This window comes from Vanessa cardui, chromosome 29, assembly GCF_905220365.1.
Source record: "Vanessa cardui chromosome 29, ilVanCard2.1, whole genome shotgun sequence".
Classification (NCBI taxonomy): domain Eukaryota; kingdom Metazoa; phylum Arthropoda; class Insecta; order Lepidoptera; family Nymphalidae; genus Vanessa; species Vanessa cardui.
Window position 1 is genome coordinate 5,864,857 of NC_061151.1, and position 17,640 is coordinate 5,882,496.

Below are 17,640 nucleotides of genomic sequence, written 5' to 3' on the forward strand. Positions count from 1 at the left end.
GCAATGTAGTATCGAGAACTCGTTCCTCAAGACGTATCTGGCTGACTGATGGGGGCGAGAACGACAGAACGTGTTTTGTGTAAAAAAATAAAGTTGGAACCCGACCAGTTTCACGGTGCATTGTTTACTATACGTGACCGTATATTGTATGCACTTTTTAACTCGGTCGTATAATAATCGAACTTTGAAATTTTCTTTAGCGAAATTTTGTTCGCAAACTTTTCTTTTAAATATTTTTTTTTACCTTATTCAACATTCATTTGTTAGTTTTTTGCGAGAAAGGCAGCGATTGACCTTCAAAATGTTTTTACGACAATTATTTTCAATTGGGTAGTTTATTGGATGTTCTCCGTTCAATTATGGTGTCGAGTCTTTATTAAAGTCGCTTGAATTCTCGACAATATAACATAATAACTTGTACACAATACGTGAGAACGTTTCGTTTCTTATAAGAATCTTATTGTTTTAAGATTTCTCTTTGTTAGAGAAAGTTTTAAAAGTTATCGAAAACTTTATTGAAAACTAAACAAATTTCAAAAAGTTGATAAAACTTTATAGTTGAAATATAACCTACGAGTATTAAACCGCGCATAGAAATCGTCGCAAATAAAAAAAAAAAAACTTTGTTGTTGATTTCATGGTACAAAAACTCGTATATACAAACTTTATTAACATAACATTAGGTACTATGACTATAATTATTTAAAATATGCTTGATAATATACATTACAAGTAAAAAATGTTATCTATTTTGCATTTTTTTGTAAGATATGTTGATCTTTCCAACATAAATATCAGAAAGAGATAGAATAGAAGAATATATATTATATTACATGAAGAACAATGCAGGAATTTATTTTAGAGAAATACTGACAAAACATGGCTCCCTTTAACAGGTGAAAATTAATTAATCTATGTGAAACACACAATCAGTGTTTAAGAAATGCATAATTAGTCTAAATAAAGATGTTTTATATTCAAATAACCTCTTATGAGCACTTTTAGATATTTTTAAAAGATTATATCATATTATTTTAGGTTTACCACGAGTATGGTATGTAGATTAAACTCATTAAATTGCTCGCATTATTCTTTTACATCAATGAAACGGACAAATAGAGTACATTTTATTTATACTATATTCAAGTTTTTTACAAGTGATTTAGATATGTCATTTTACAAAACAATATTAAGTATAGCCCAGTTCAGAATGTAGATTCTATCAATGACAAGAAACTCAGTTGTTACTCTTTTCCAATAGATATACATAATGTTAATTAAATACAGTTACATACAATATATCCTGCCTGAAAGTCAGAAAGCATTAGTTCCACGCTTCTTTATCGTCTGTATAATCTTGTGTTGAATAATGTGCTTTATTTATTAATGTTTTTTTTTAACAACTGATTTGAATTAATGAATATTCTATATAGGTATATTTCCTATATAAAAGGGAAATATCAATCACTATTTAAGCACGGATTTCAGAAACTATAACACCTGCAAAATTAAAATTTAGTTACGTTCCATTTAGAGAGTATATATACACTAAGAATTAACGAGTTTTACGATTTTATTAAACTCCTCCCCTATATAAAAGTAGGTTGGTAGTTTTTTTTACGGAGTATAGCAATAGTTTGAGCTAGAAATTTATAAAAATATATATTGGAGAGTGAATAATACTACACTGACCACAAAATGAATTGAATATAGGAAAACAGTCATGACATAAGATTAGACTACTTTTCCTATAAAATAGTGTAACTTTTTTTAACTGTCTATACTATAGGCTTATTATGAAATGACATTACTTATAGTCGGAGTTATTTAAACATTGATTTCTCTCTTTCTAGCTACATTGATTTGACAATGAAAGAAAGGAATAGCATTATTTAACAAATGCCCTCCTTAAATAATATTGAACTGTCTCTTACTGTCTCAGGACAAAGTGTTACTGAGTCAAAAATATATGTAGTTAATTTTTTTTTAATTGTTTTCAATGTCTGTTAAATTATATCAATGTAGATTCAAATCTAATCAAATTCCTGCTGTTTAATGTTAATTTTTGTTTGAAGTTGATAGATTTGTCACCTGATGGTAAGGTCATCACCATAGATCACGACTGTAAGGAATATAAAACCTCGGAAAAGATGTTAAATTACTTGTGCTTGAAGTTACACTGGCTTACTCAACCTTAAAACTGAAATACAGATATAATATTAACTGGTTGGTGGACTATCAGAGACCAAAATATGTCATATTGTGTGATGAGTAGCTGGTACTTATTCTTACCACTAAGCAAATTGTAATTAAAACTAGCGCCATTTAAATTTCCTATATAAAAAAAAATTAAATCAGATTCAGTAATTAAAACGACCTCATCCATTGTCGCAATTAAATCAAAATAAAGAAAACATTAAAAGGAAATGTGTATCTGTCTATCTAGTAGAGGGATTACATATATATATATATATATAACTATATATATTTATATTCATTTATAGTCAGTTTTTTGTATATGTACCAATATATAGATACAGTGGCTACTGATTTTGAACCACTGACTTGTTACAACTAAACAGTGGCTGGAATGAAGATGGGTGAATCCCGAGTAGGCACCACTGATTCTGATTATTTACTTGATTTCCAGGTAGAACTTTAATTTATTTAATTCTAATTAATTGATATTAAGTCTAATTAAAATTATCAAAAAGATTAACTATGTAATCTACATACTGAATGAATGGGTTATTTTAGATTAAATTCAATTCTGTAATGTGACAGTAATATTAAAATTGAAAAGTGTTTGTATGAGATTATTTGAATGGATTATATTTTGTTTTTTTTTTCATTTTACTCTATGGTAAAATCAAAATCAAAATAAACTTTATTCAAGTAGGCTTTTACAAGCACTTTTGAATCGTCATTAAGAACTAAAAAAAGTAAGACTGGGCAAGTAAGACTGAATGGGTTACTGAACCATTGTGATGGGGATGAACTTACTCTAGTCATCATACTGTACTTCGAATAGTACATACAAGGTATGGTTAGTCCGTCTACCAAGTTAAAAAATATATCTAATAGTCTTATTCTCTGAGCTGAGATGGCCCCGTGGTTAGAACGCGTGCATCTTAACCGATGATTGCGGGTTCAAACCCAGGCAAGCACCACTATATATATGTGCTTAATTGTGTTTATAATTCATCTCGGGCTCGGCGGTGAAGGAAAACATCGTGAGGAAACCTGCATGTGTCTAATTTCATCGAAATTCTGCCACATGTGCATTCCACCAACCCGCATTGGAACGGCGTGGTGGAATATGTTCCAAAACCCTCGCCTTAATGGAAGAGGAGGCCTTATCTCAGCAGTGGGAAATTTACAGGCTGTTACTTTACTTTACTTTTACTTTTATTCTCAACAATGGATTAATATTCCCTGAGGCAACTTAGTAGCTGAATGAAATCGAGACATATGTGTATTTATAATCTATATTTAAAATGCTTGGAATTATTTATCAGTATTCTTTGATCTATTGAAAAAAAAATTGATAATAATAAATACATAAATATATATAATCTATGATAAGAGTATCTCTAATAGTACTCTGTGTTTCTTGTCTTTGGTACTGTAGTTCTTTTGGGTACAATAATATATTCTACTTTAGCTATGTATATAGATACGATATATATAGATTAATCTATGCATTACTATCAAACATAAGACATTGAATACGGCTTTATTAAAAGTAGAATATTTTTAGACCAAGGCTTTAATTCATAAGTCCTTAATTTGTTTATTTAGAAGGTGGCAACAATAATATTAAAATTACCTCATAATATTATAAATATATTAGTTTTGTTTGTATGTTTGTTTCATGTCAAAATAGCTAATCACAATGATATGAAACTTTAATTTTTTTTTATGGTATAGGTTAGCGGACGAGCATATGGGCCACCCGATGGTAAGTGGTCACCATCACCCATAGACAATGACGCTGTAAGAAATATTAACTATTCCTTACATCGTCAATGTGCCACTAACCTTGGGAACTAAGATGTTATGTCCCTTGTGCCTGTAGTTACACTGACTCACTCACCATTAAAACCGGAACACAACAATACTGCGTACTGTTGTTTGGCGGTAGAATAAGTAATAACTGATGAGTGGGTGGTACCTACCCAGACGGGCTTGCACAAAGCCCGTGGTAGGGCAAGTGAAATATTTTTTTAGTATACAGTTTTAGAACATACATTATCGAGTATGTTAATACGTTTCATATATTTTAAGATATAGAGGAATGAAATTGTAGAGAATATTGTCGGTCAAGGTACTCGATTTTGAAGCTAACGGTGCCAAAACTATAAGAGCGGTTTTAGCGTACGTTTTAGGGACGCCAAGTTGTACTTATGACCTTTTTTGTACCGCCGACAACGATGACAACCTCTTCCTAACTTTAAAGCATAGGTAATAAATAAGCCTTCGCATTTATATTAGTTACACCAAAAGTGAGAGCTGAGATGGCCTAGTGGTTAGAACGCGTGCATCTTAACCGATGATTGCGGGTTCAAACCCAGCCAAGCACCACTATATGTGCTTAATTTGTGTTTATAATTCATCTCGTGCTCGGCGGTGGAGGAAAACATCGTGAGGAAACCTGCATGTGTCTTAATTCATCGAAATTCTGCCACATGTGCATTCCACCAACCCGCATTGGAACAGCGTGGTGCAATATGTCCCAAACCCTCTCCTTAATGGAAGAGGAGGCCTTATCTCAGCAGTGGGAAATTTACAGGCTGTTACTTTACTTTACTATTTATAAATACAATACTATTATACCTTACTACTTATATCCACTTAAATTTTAAATCCAAAATCCCGATAGATAACAACTATGTGCCTATTGTTGTTTTTTACAAATCCATAGCTAATATCATAGATTAATCAAGCTCTTGACCAATGACAGCGCGTCAATTTGCTGTTTGATGCTGCTCAGAGGTTGTTGATTTGACTCATCTTTTATGATTGGAATAGAGAATAATTAATATTTAAAATCAAATCAAAATAAACTTTATTCAAGTAGGCCTTTTTTACAAGCACTTTTGAATCGTCATTTTACAATTAAGTGAAGCTACCACCGGTTCGGAAAGTAGATTCTACCGAGAAGACCAGGCAAGTCATCAGTAGTTACTCTTTTTTAACATTTAAAAAATACAAAGTCATGTTAGTTAAATACAATTATTTAAATTAATATTAATAAATTAATTAATACAAAGCTATGTCAGCTAAATTTATATACTATATCCTGTCTGACTGTCAACAATTTATAGTTCCACGCTTTTTATCATCTCAATAATCTTGTGTTGAATAACATTCCTTATTTATTGATGTTTTTTTTTTTAAATGATTACTATTTATGTAACAGCAAATTTAAAAATATCTCCGGAAATCCTTACCTGTATATAAAAAAAAAGTCGCTTACCGCTGTCTGTCCCTATATATGCTTGTATCTTTAAAATTACGCAACGGATTTTGATGAGGTTTTTTTAATAGATAGAGTGATTCAATGGGAGAGTTTTTGTGTATAATAAGTGTAGAATTATAGTAAAGGGAAATAAAAATTCTGTCGTATATTTAATAAGCATTGTACCCGTGCGAAACCAGGGCAGGTTTTATTATTAAAATAAATACCTTACTGTACAGTCACTATTACTTAAGTTATTACAGAGTATATAAAGCCAGAAACGGAATCTTAAGTTACTTGTTCACAAAGTAGATTCTACAGAGTTGAATCGGCAAGAAACTAACTAGTTACTCTTTTGTGACTATCGAAAGTTTATAAGTTGCATAAATGTCAGCCATGTGAAATCGGAGCGAGTATTTTCTACTTAATATGTGCGGATTAACTAATCACTAGATAATCTCATAATCGTCTGTTTATTAATTAGTCTTATAAAAAAATCTAAATCTATATATATAAAAAAAGCGAAATAACATTCATTTAAATGTTGAAAAAGTGCAACTACTGAGTTTCTTGCCGGTTCTTCTCGGTAGAATCTACTTTCCGAACCGGTGGTAGCTTCACTTAATTGTAAAATGACGATTCAAAAGTGCTTAAAAAAGCCCATTTGGGTGAAGTATATTTTGCTGATTAATCTCGAAATCTTAGAAAGAGAAACTATAACGCTTAGACACTTGAAATTTGGCAGATAGGTTGCTTATAGGGTGATAGATCTAAGCTATGAATATTACGAAACTGCACCCTTAAGGTGTAAAACGAGGTTTGTAGTGTGTTTCATAAGGGTAACCACAGGTACAGCTATTATATATAACAATTATCATATATATCTATACACTTATATATATTACTAGTTTCCGCTCGCGGCTGCGCTCGCGTTTAAGGGGTTGTCATGTCTATACCCTTTCTTGGAGTTCAAGTTTCATTTATACGAAATATTATCAAATTCGGTTTAGCGGTTTGGTCGTGAAAGAGCTACAGACAGACAGAGTTACTTTCACATTTGTAATATAAATACAGATATCGTCTGGGTGACAAAAATAAAAACTAGATTGCGTAACTTAACAGGTTTAATCTAAAACATCCAGGGACCCACTTAAAGATACACAAAAACACACACAAATAAATAAATATAAATTAAGTAAATATGAGACAACATCACATACTTTACTCTGATATCAATGTAAGTAGCTGAAGCACTTGTGTTATGGAAATCAGAAGTAACGACAGTACCACATACACCCAGACCTAAGACAACATAGAAAACTAATGGTAATCTACATCGACTCGGCCGGGAATCGAACCAGGGACCTCAGAGTGGCGAACCCATGAAAACCGGTGTACACACCACTCGACCATGGAGGCTGTCATACACAAATACATAGATATCGTCCAATCGTTGAGAAGGATTTCAGTTACACACACATGTACAAATATATAGATATATACTCAACTAGTTATCGCCCTTGGCTTTTAGGTTCAGCTTTGGATTGGTCGAAAAAAATAGCCTGAATATAGGAGTTCAACCTTGCTTCATACCAAATTTCATCAAATCAAAATAAACTTTTTTCAAGTGGGCTTTTACAAGCACTTTTGAATCGTCATTTAACAATTAAGTGAAGCTACCACCGGTTCGGAAAGTAGATTCTACCGAGAAGAACCGGCAAGAAACTCAGTAGTTACTCTTTTTCAGCATTTAGATAATACAAAGTAATGTTAGTTAATACAATTATTTAAATTAATATATCCTGCCTGTAAGTCAACAGGTATTAATTCCACGCTTTTATATCATCTACAAAATATTGTATCGAATAATATGCCTTTTTTACCATTGTATTTTTTATAAACGATTTGTATTTACGGCAAAACGGCAAAATTAAAAATGTCTGCGGAAATCCAATTCGGTTTAGAGATTTGATCGTGAAAAAGCAACAGACAGACAAAACTACTTTCTTATTTGTAATATTAGTAAGATATATGTTCGTATGTTACGAATATATATCGAACGGACGAGGGGATTGTTAATATTAAAATAACCAATGGGACTTAAAATATGTCTAAGACAATTTGCCTCAATGTAATTTTTTTATAATATACTAGCGACCCGCCCCGGATTCGCACTGGTACTTGATATGTTTCGTTATATTATGATCCAATAACGTAAAATCATTATAAATTGTAGCCTATATGTTCATTCATCGCTCAGTAGTTTTTCGTAAAATAGTAACAAACATACATCCTCACAAACTCTTGCATTTATAATATTAGAAGGATGTAATCGAAATCGTGTTATTTTTGTAATATATGTAAATGGACCACTTAATTTTATGTGGTCACCACTGTCTATAAATACTGGTTGTATGTTAACTATTCCTTGCAGCCAATGGGCTGCCAACCTTGGCAACTAAGTTGTTATGCCCTTGTGTTATGCACTGTTCACCCTTCAAACTAACACAATACTATATAACTAATATTTGTTGGTAAAATTTCTGGTGAATAAATAGACATAACACTAAGTATTTCCTTATTTATCTGAAAAAACTAACGGCACCTAAATGTGCTACGGTTTGGCAAAACCCACTAATAAGGGGGAAAATTTGGAGTTTATCCAGGATGTTCATATGTGCTCGTGGAAACACATTGCAGATTTTCCATCATGATATCATTTCGTCATCATCATCCTCCTGCCCTTAACCCATTTCCACTTGGAGTCGGCACAGCATCTCGCCTTCCATACTTCTCAGTCAGACGTCATCTCACAAGTAACATTTTTTCTAACCATATCGTCATCCACACAATCTAGACATAGATCTATAAAATATGTATATGCTCTTTTATATTTGATGGAAATTTTGCTCTTAAAACTATAAAGTATAATAATATGGAAATGCCATATCGATGGATTAGTAGTTTAGCATAAATCCGCATAACATACTATGTTTCCTTGAAATATAAGATGTAAAAAAAATTAATGGATTTCATTATAGATGCTGTCGTGCAAGTTAAATACGCATTTGTCTATTTTTGGTATATTTTTTTTTATGATATACATTCGTCGGAAATAAGCTAACGTATCATAAAACAGACCTCGTTTATTTTTTCACAACTTTTTTGTTTTTCTATCCCTACAATTCAGATGGTCAAAAATCTTCAACAGCGCAATTTTTAAGGCATTTTTTGCCTCACACAACCTCTCAGTGGAACCTTTTCGAAACGTTACAACTTGGAAACTTTCAAGGAAATATTGTTCATTTCTTAATTTCTTGATGATAATAATGATCTTATAGGCCGGCAACGCACCTACAAGCCATTTGTTACAGACCCCTATGGAAGGAAGTAGTCACTTTCCATCAGGTGATCATCATTTGTCACTGTTATCATAAAAAAATGTCCTAAGTCTGTCATACGAATGTATCATTGTTTGCCACCTTTATCATAATGTATTTAAAAAAAAATTAAATTGTAGACAAAAAAAGTTTGCATATTTTTAAGTAAGTAGAAATGCAATCTTGGTCTAAGTAGTATAAAAAAAAATAATAATCGAGACATGACAAGATGAACAACGCAATACTTACCAATGTTTTATGTATAAAGAATTAGTGGGTTATTTATTTTTAAATATTTAAAAATAATAAAACGTGTTCTTAAAAAGTAGTATGAAAAAAAAAATACCGCATTAATATTGAAATTATGTTTTAAATTTAGATACGAGAACCAGTCTTGAATATATTTAAATGTGAAACGAAAAAGTTATTTTAACCATACGAAAATGAAACTGACTAATATTTGTGCTGGCAATAATACTGTATTATTTACATTGGCAACACTTCACAGAATGATGGGGCAGGATGTGTCCTGATTTGATGGGATTATCCCGTATGCTTATAAATAATATTTTCTTTTAAATAATCTACGTCATCAATCAGGCGATCTATATTATAAAGATATACATGTATGCTTTGATTTGACTTATCTCCCAAGCTATTAACCCGATTTCATAAAATAGTCTTCAATAATGGACATAGGCTGTTTTGTAACTTGGCACAAAAATCGGGCTAGCGAATAAGAAGGCTGCTACATATGAATGCGTTGAGTTATAAAGCTTAAAAAAACCGCGCAACTGAGTCGCGCCCGAGGGTTCCGTACCAAGAGATAGAGAAATAGAAAAATAAAAAAAAATCAGTATTTGTCTCATACTTGTGCTACAAGATATTGCTTCTTGCCAAATTTCATGATTCTAGGTCAACGGGGATTACCCGGTTTTTTATTCCCTTTTCGAGTGTATAGGAAATATGTCGTAAACGCCATATCTTTTGATTGGATATACTTCATTTTGATTTAATAACATCCCTGAGGAACCGCTAATCTTGGTTTTAGAGTTCTGTACATTTTAACTTTATACCTCTACGTGTTACTGAGGAAAGGGTTCTTGACAAACAGACAGACAGACGTTGAAGATCTTGTAAGGGTCTTTATTTAATTTCGACCTCCGAAAAACAGGAAATTAGCCTCTACGTACGAAGCTAGTCAGGCTGCTAGTTGTATTATAAACCGATTATATACTTAAAAGAACCAAAATATATTTTATTCAAGCACGTTTGAATCGTCATTTAACAACTATATTAAGTGAAGCTACCTTCTCGGAATGCTTTTCTATCGAGAAGAACCTACAAGAAAGTAGTTACTCTTATTTCAAATTTAAAAGTACAAAGTTATGTTAGTTAAATACAATTATAAATGTATGTATAGTACGTCACAACTTAGATGTAGCATCGGCAAAATTCGTAAAACCGATCAAATCCGAATTGAGTACGCTATCCCAAATTATCAATATTTATTTCTCATGCGAAAATGATCTTTGCACAAACGTAATAACTTGTAATATCATATGACCTAATATATTCGTCAATTTGACGCGTCGATTTACATGCACTTGCTTTCTCTAACGCGTGAATCTATAGCGACGAATAGCGTCGAGTGGCGCGATAGGGAGCTATTTCTATTGGTTGTGTAAATCGGCAGTAATCGGTTTTATTTTCATTCCATTGCATTTGCCGATGCTACATCTAATTTGTGTCGTAGTATAATATAGCCTGCCTGGGTGTCTACAAGTATATTATTAAAATTATCATTTTATTAAAAATAAGATGAACTTCGTTATAAATGCGAGTTAAGTTACAACTTTTTCTTATGAAGATTTTAATAGTTAACTATTAAGTAGTAATCACTTCTTAGTAGGGCTTTGTGCAAGCCCGTCTAAGTAGTTACCACCCACTTATCAGTTATTCTACCTCCAAATAACAGTACTCAGTATTGTTGTGTTCCGGTTTGAAGGGTGAGTAAGCCAGTGTAACTACAGGCACAAGGGACATAACATCTTAGTTCCCAAGGTTGGTGGCGCATTGACGATGTAAGGAATAGTTAATATTTCCTACAGCGTCATTGTGTATGGGTGATGGCGACCACTTACGATCATGTGGCCCGTATGTATATGTAGGTTTATTTGTTACATCAAAACTTAAATGTTTGAACAGATTTGGATATGTGGTTTAGTAGGATCCTTACATCGACTCGAGGAGTTAGGCAATATGCTCGTTATCAGATGTAACGATATTCAAAATATAAGTCTAGTTGTTCACGTTCGTAATCTATTATGATATTTTCTGAATTATCATATTTTTCACTGTTGTGTGTCATGTGTTCTACGTCAGAATGACGTCGCCAGCATGTACGATAAAAAAAATCCTAATTGAAACTCCTTCATGCTTCGACATATAAATTATTTGGCACTAGCTGTGCTCGCGACTTTGTACGCGTTTGAATTTATATATCAGTTATCTCCTTATTATATCAGTTATCTGCCAGTGAAAGTCCTGTCAAAATCGGTCCAGCCGTTCCAGAGATTATCAGGAACAAACAGACATACATAAATTGTAAAAAATGTTTAGTATATGTACATATGCATTGAGTAAAAAAAGGCTATTTTAATATTACAGACACTCCAATTTTATTATCTGTATAGACAATTTTTGTTTAACTTTCGATGCGCTTTAAAGAAATGTAACTTCAAGCTTTGGGCAATATGAATCACACTTCTGTACAGTACAAACAACTGGTTCTATAAATAATTAATTTTACGTATAATTACCGTCGAGTTATCATTTCGTTAAATATAATTTGTATAACAATTGATTTAATTAATATATTTGTTAAGTTATAACATATAACAATCATTTTTTTACATAAGACTTTCATGTTAAGTAAAATTAAAGTGAAGTAACAGCCCGTAAATTTCCCACTGCTGGGATAAGGCCTCCTCTTCCATTAAGGAAAGGGTTTGGAACATATGCCACCACGCTGTTCTAATGCGGCTTGGTGGAATGCACATGTGGCTGAATTTCGATGTAATTAGAGACATGCAGGTTTCCTCACGATGTTTTCTTTCACTTCCGAGCACGAGATGAATTTATCACAAATTAAGCACATATATACATAGTGGTGCTTGCCTAGGTTTGAACCCGCAATCATCGGTTAAGATGCACGCGTTCTAACCACGGGGCCATCTCAGAATATGTGCAAAATTGTATGTTTAAAATAGGTAAACAGACTGGTGGAATGGCTATCCTGTAGAAAGTCCAACAACCAGACAATAAGAGATATTAAGCCAACTTTGAGCCAATGCGCAGCCAAACTCCAATGTGGCAGTCAAGATTAATAAATACCAAAAAAATTGGCCAATTTTTATTGGCAAAGTCTTGCCAACGTTGGTTACCGAAACGCAATGTATGCATATCGATCAAATTAAAAATATATAAATTAATTAATTCCCAAGTAGTTTTAAATCGTCATTATAAAAATCTATCAGGTCAGTGTAACTCTTACCGGCTCGGAATGTGGATTTCACCGAAATAACCGGAATGTTCATTATATGTATATGCTATAAATATAACGTAAAAATATACTTTGGTATATATTTAATTAAACTAAAAGCTATGGAATGTAGATCCTGATGATCCGCTAAGAAAGTTTGGTTTTTTTTTCGTTTAACTAAAATTTCGTACAAGATGTACGATTTGTACAGAATTAATTGATTAATTGTACGAGAAGTACAGACGTGCTCACAAGAACCTGCACATGGTGTTCATTGATCTCGAGAAAGCCTATGATAGGGTGCCTCGTGAAGTGTTATGGTGGGCATTGAAAGAGAAAGGTTTGCCTGGGAAGTATGTGGAGTTAATTCGTGCTATGTACAAGGGATCTTGTACCTACGTCCGATCGTCTGCCGGCAACACCGACCGGTTCAATGTGGCTGTAGGTTTGCACCAAGGGTCGGCTCTAAGTCCTTACCTCTTCCTGCTGGTTATGGACGCTCTAACGGCGGATATACAGGAGGAGGCACCCTGGTGCATGCTTTTTGCCGACGACGTTGTACTGGTTGGTGAAGATGGACCTGAGATCCAGAGCAGATTGGAGGATTGGCAACGGAAACTGGAGAATGTTGGCCTGAAAATCAGTAGAACGAAGACTGAATACATGTTCTGCGATTTCGGCGGTCTCTCCGGTCCCGAAGCCGTAGCGCTTGATGGCGCAGCTCTTCCAGTCTGCTCCGACTTCCGGTATCTCGGTTCCCTCATTCAAGGCGATGGCGAAATAGATCGAACGGTGAAGCACAGGATTAACACAGGATGGATGAAATGGCGGCAGGTTACGGGAACAATTTGTGACCCCCGTATTCCCCTTAAACTTAAGGGGAAGATCTATAAGACCATGATCAGACCTGCTGTCCTGTATGGATCAGAGTGTTGGGCTACAAAAGGGATGACTGAAAGACAATTGCATGTTGCGGAGATGAGAATGCTGAGAGGAATGTGTGGTGTTACGCGAATGGATAGAGTAAGGAATGAGTATATAAGAGGAAGTTTGAAAGTGACACCGATAGCCGAGAAGTTATGTGGAAGGCGGCTATCATGGTATGGGCATGTAATGCGGAGGAATGAGGAACACATTGTGAGGAAGGCCTTGAGCATGGATGTGGATGGATATAGAGGTAGAGGACGACCAAGGAAACGATGGATGGATTGTGTGAAAGACGATATGGCTAGAAAGAATGTTACTTGTGAGATGACGTCTGACAGAGAAGTATGGAAGGAGAAGACATGCTGTGCCGACCCCAAATAAAATTGGGATAAGGGCAGGAGAATGATGATGATGTACGATTTGTACAGCCTGTAAATTTTCCAATGCTGGGTTAGACCACTTTCTTTTGAGGAGACGGTTAGGAGCATATTCCTCTACACTGCTTCAATGAGAGTGATTAACATGTGACTCCAAGATTTTGATATCCCATAATGAGTCAGTAATATTGGTTTTTCATATCTATACTGATTCGAGATATCCCAGTGGTTAGAACGCGTGCATCTTAACCGATGATTGCGGGTTCAAACCCAGGCAAGCACCGCTGATTCATGTGCTTAATTTGTCTTTATAATTCATCTCATGCTCAGCGGTGAAGGCCATCGTGAGGAAACCTGCATGTGACAAATTTCGTAGAAATTCTGCCACATGTGTATTCCACCAACCCGCATTGGAACAGCGTGGTGGAATATGTTCCAAACCTTCTCCTCAAGGAGGAGGCCTTTAGCCCAGCAGTGGGAATTTACAGGCTGTTGTTATGTTATTTTATGATTTATTTATACTAATATTATAAATACTATAATAAATTTGTCTGACTGATACACACGATCAAATCAATAAACGAAATTTGGTAAAGTTCGCTATGAAGCGATCTGGAATTCCAAGGAAAAATATAGGCTCTCCATTCTTGACGCCTAAACTTCACCGAAGTTATCGGAAACAACTTGTATTACCTACATGGGTAATGCAAATGCTACATACACAGTCAATATAGATAAATAAAATCAAATTGTCTATCTGTGATTTCTAATTTCCCTTTAAAGATTAACATCTTTGCCAGTTCGCCTGGCTATCTTGTATATTGATAGTGTGAGCCAATTTTTGTCCCAGTGATTATGGGACGACACGTAATAAGTCGGTTAAGGTCTCATTTCGAAGAGCGTCAGTCGTAGATGTATAGACAATAGGCTATTTGACAATGCGAAAAATAAATTGTGAATTATTGTAATCAGTGTATATTATGAGTTTAAAAATGGCTATTTTCTAACGAAAGTTGAAAATAATACTAGATTTATTCAAAAATCAATAAATAAAATGCATTTTTTCAAACGTTTGTCACGTGACACAAAACGCTCCTGATTGGCTGGGCTTATGATGAAGTCACTTTCTTGTAAACCTTGCTTTTCTACTATATGTACCACAGATTAAAATACAGCAAAGTGACGTCAACGACCCCATAGCAGCGCCATATTGTCCAAGTAGCGTTTTAGCGCGTTATTTAAATATGAAATTTTTAATATGATATTTTTCAGCAAATATGTACTAGAAATAAAAAAATCAACTTCTACTGGGTACCTTAACCTCTACTAAATAATATAAAATGGATTTTAAAAACCAGTCAAATAGCCTATTAAAGATGATTCTTGATTGCAATTTACTAAATTGTTACAATTTAAGAAATAGAGAGGAAAAAAGTTACTGGCCGGTTAGGTTAGGTTTTATAAAAAAAAAATGAAAAACATCACACAAAAATTTTTTTCTTAATTTTGGCGCAAAATTAAGTTACAAGCAGTTTACAATGAACATACTGCTCTACTAGTCTGTGTGTACTTAGTGGTCCAAGTATTGGTCACACGAATTAATTTTAAAGAACTTGTTATATATAACAGCTGACCCAAATTTTCGATATTTAAATGTCAATATTTATATAAAGAAAACGATTCAATATATTTAAGTTTATAAGTACTTAGCTATGCACACGATTTCACTGGCAGATAACTGATATATAATAAGGAGTAACTTAGGCTACAATATTTTTTGTTTTTGTTAAATTCAAACGCGTACAAAGTCGCGGGCACAGCTAGTATCTAACAAATCTTTTGAATAAACGCGAACTTTCTCGTTACCCACTATATGTTAAAAACAATATATGTTTTTTTTAACATTCCTCTATGATGTCCTAATACTCTCCAGTACGGTACGCACCCACCACCCCGGCGTCTCATCGGGCGCCTCCTTACAGATTTACTTGTTGGTAGGCCTTTTTGCAAGCCCGTCTGGGTAGGTACCACCCACTCATCAGTTATTCTACGACCAAATAACAGTATTGTTGTCGATTTGAAGGATGAGTAAGCCAGTGTATAACATTTTGAACCTTCTAGAAAAGAGCGTACTCCTTTCTTAAAGGCCGGCAACGCACCTGCAAGCCCCCTGGTGTTGCAGATGTCCATGGGCGGTGGTAGTCACTATCCTTCAGGTGACCCTCATGCTCGTTTTCCACCTATCTCGTAAAAAAAAACATCTTAGTTCCCAAGGTTGGTGGCACATTGACGATGTAAGGAATAGTTAATATTTCTTACAGCGACATTGTCTATAGGTGATGGTGACCACTTACCATCAGGTGGGCCACCTGATATATGCTCGTCCGCCAACCTATACCATAAAAAAAACCGCATCAGAATCCGTAGTTTTAAACATTTAAACATTCATAGGGATATAGGGACAGAAAAAGCGACTTTGTTTATACTATGAAATGATGTGTTTTTGGTCTATAAATTTTTCTAAGGTCAAGATTAAAATACCTGTTGATAGGTATGTATATCACCGAAAAATGGCAAATACCGTTAATTATTACCTAACGGTTATCTATCGCGATAATCTATTCAGAGAGATTTTAATCTGTCGACGAAGACTAGACTGCCAATAAAACGTATACACTTCAGATACTCCATAAAGTTTCCGTTAGGTTAGCTTAGAATTTTTGGCCCAGTGGTTAGAACGCGTGCATCTTAACCGATGATTGCGGATTCAAACCCAGGCAAGCACCACTATATATATGTGCTTAATTTGTGTTTATAATTCATCTCGTGCTCGGCGTGAAGGAAAACATCGTAAAAACCTGCAAATGTCTAATTTCATAGAAATTCTGACACATGTGTATTCCACCAACCCGTATTGGAACAGCGTGGTGGAATATGTTTCAAACCTTCTCTTCAATGGGAGAGGTAGCGTTAGCCCGGCAGTGGGAAATTTACAGGCTGTTGTTGTTGTTGTTGTATGTGAAAATAGCACATGATGTCTATCAGCTGTCAGCTATCATTGTCCGACACCGACATCGGTTCGGATAGTGTGAAAGCGCTCTTACGGCCCCGAGCTTACTTTAAAATTGAAAAACAAACATATTATTTTTCGTTTCGTCTGAACTTTGAAATGCTCGGTTTTTCTTTACTGTGATACACTTGTAATACTATATAAACATCCTTTAAATTCCATCTGTTTATTGATAAAAACCGCATTAAAATCTGTGTAGTTTAAAGATCAAAGCGTATTTTATTATGTAGAGATTTTGTTTTATTATGTACTAGCGACCCGCCTGAGCTTCGCACGGATGCAATGCTGATTATATACAGAATTTGTTTATATACGACATCACATTAGAAACTTCTAAAATTATCAGTGTTTCTTTACTATATCGTCCATGTGTTATATACAAATACCTTGCTCTCGAATCACTCTATCTATTAAAAAAAAATCGCATCAAAATCCGTTGCGTAATTCTAAAGATATGACGACCTCCGTGGTCGGTGGTGTACACCGGTTTCATGGCACTCCGACGTCCCGGGTTCGGTTCCCGGAAGACTTGATACAGAAAAAGCTCATTAATTTTCTACGTTGTCTTGCGTCTGGCTGTTTGTGTTACCATCGTTACTTTGATTTGTCCATAATACAAGTGCTTTAGCTACTTACATTGGGATCAGAGTAATGTATGTGATGTTGTCCAATATTTATTGTTATTTATTTATAAAGATCAAAGCATACATAGGGTTAGACAACGGTAAGCAACTTTTTGGTACTATGTAATGATAATGATGATACAATCTTTAGAAAGAACATGAGATCTTGTTACTTTTACGTTCGAAACGGAAATTAACCCTTATCGACCTACCCTTCCTTACGCTTACCCTTTAAGGTCAAATATAGTTTTATTTAAG

General features: G+C 34.2%; 1 protein-coding gene across 1 annotated transcript in view; it reads left to right on the top strand.

The window, feature by feature from the left end:
* The window catches only part of LOC124541863 (serine/threonine-protein kinase par-1), a 54,549-nt gene that overhangs the window by 577 nt on the left and 36,332 nt on the right, over positions 1-17,640 (top strand). The window lies entirely within an intron of this gene.